Source organism: Chrysochloris asiatica, unplaced genomic scaffold (assembly GCF_000296735.1).
Source record: "Chrysochloris asiatica unplaced genomic scaffold, ChrAsi1.0 scaffold00047, whole genome shotgun sequence".
In the NCBI taxonomy this organism is placed as follows: Eukaryota; Metazoa; Chordata; class Mammalia; order Afrosoricida; family Chrysochloridae; genus Chrysochloris; species Chrysochloris asiatica.
Window position 1 is genome coordinate 6,163,760 of NW_006408565.1, and position 1,935 is coordinate 6,165,694.

Here is a 1,935-nt window from a genome sequence, read left to right on the forward strand (position 1 = left end):
CAGTTGTCCCCCATCAGCAAATTAAGGTCCCGAAGACTTTACTCCAGTTGCGTCATTACTGTCAACTCTATTTTGAGGAGGCAACTCTTCCCCAGTCGTATTTTGAGTGCCTTTCACCTGAAGGACTCATCTGCCAGCACTATATATAATTCTGGTGCTCCTCATCATGTTTCAGTATTCAATATTCTGGTGCTGACCATGCTCCACTGTCATTCATAAGGTTTTCAGGTACTAAATATTCAGAAATGGTCTGTCTTGCCTGCTTCTTAGTTTGTCTTCATCTGGAATCTCAGCTGAAATCTGTCTACCTTGAGTGACCATGCTGGTATTTGAAATACTGATGACATAGCTTCCAGAATCAAAGCAACTCACAAGTCACCACAGTATGACAAATTGACATATGAGTGGTGGTCTACTGTATAGATGAGGATAATATGAAAGTACAGATCTTAATATAGCTCTGGGTCTAGCTAAAGATGTCAATTATGTATAGCCTTCTTAGTATTATTAAGCCTTGAATTTGAAAATAATCTTTCATACATTCTGAAAAATTCTTTGTCGTTAGTAATTTTAGAACTTCCACTTTTATTATATCCTAGAAACTCTATTTTGTCTGTTTTGGGCCTTCTACTCCTAACCTAATACATCTTACCTCGTTTCATATTTTCTACCAAATCTCTGATCTGTGTTCTGGAATATTTATTCTCTGCATTCCTGTTCACTTTTTGTTTGTTTGTAGTTTTGTCTAATCTGCCATTGTTTTCATTCACTGAGGCTTTTATTTCAAATGTTATGTATATTTTTGGGTGGGAGGATGCTTTATTTCCCATTATACCTGCTCTTTTTTCATAATAACACTTCTAGTCTTATTATATTGATTGTTTTACATATGTTTTTATTTTAAACATATTTATTTTTTAGTTTGGCTTAGAATGTTCTAGTATTTAACATCCTAGAACATTATTATGATCTTAGATCATATTAACACTAATATGATCTTGAATCATATTCCCACTCTTTTTTAACCTATTAACACTTATCAAATAGTCATCCTTTGTCTTATCATTTTTGTCTTAGTTTCTCTTCATTGAGGTCTTATCTGTTTAATACTGTACAGCATTAGTGGAGAATGTGCCCTTCATGAACTATTCTTCATTAACGATTTCAGATGCCCTAGAAGTGTCACTATAGATTAATTCCTTAGTTTCTATGTTCATAAATCAAATTTACATGGCAAATAAAACTATAATCTTGAGGGAGTTGTAGGACTCTATTTTAAAATTCTCAAAAAGATTCATTTTTTCTGTTTTTCCATTCAGGCAGAGACAAGTGAGCTTTTCTGTCATCTCCCAGTTACTTTAATGGAATTTCCTGGCCCTGATTTACTCTTACTCCCAATTCATTTGTCAGTTTGTCATTATGTGGTAGATTGCATGTTGCTGTGATTCTGGGAGGTATGTATATCACCAGTATTTAAAATACCAGCTGGGTCAACCATCATGTACAAGTTTCAGATGAGCTTCCACACAAAGACAGACTAGGAAGAAAGAAAGACAGACTGCTTCTGAATATTTTTATCACTGAAAAACCTTATGACTCTCTGTGGAACACTCTCAGATATCACCAGAATATTGACTATTGAAGCATGATTAAGAACACCAGAATATTATCAGATATAGAGTCAGAAGATAGGCACCTCACATTGGAAGACACTCAAAATACAACTGGAGAAGAGGTGCCTCCTCAACATAGAGTTGACTGAATGGAGAGGACAACATAGAGATGACAAGAGTGGAGAAAAGCTCTCAGGACCTTCATTTGCTGGTGGGGCAAAACTCAATTTAAAGAGAAACAGCTGTAAATATCCATTAAAAATCAGAACAGAACATGGAATGTACAAAATATGAATCAATGAAAATAGGAAATTGTCAATAG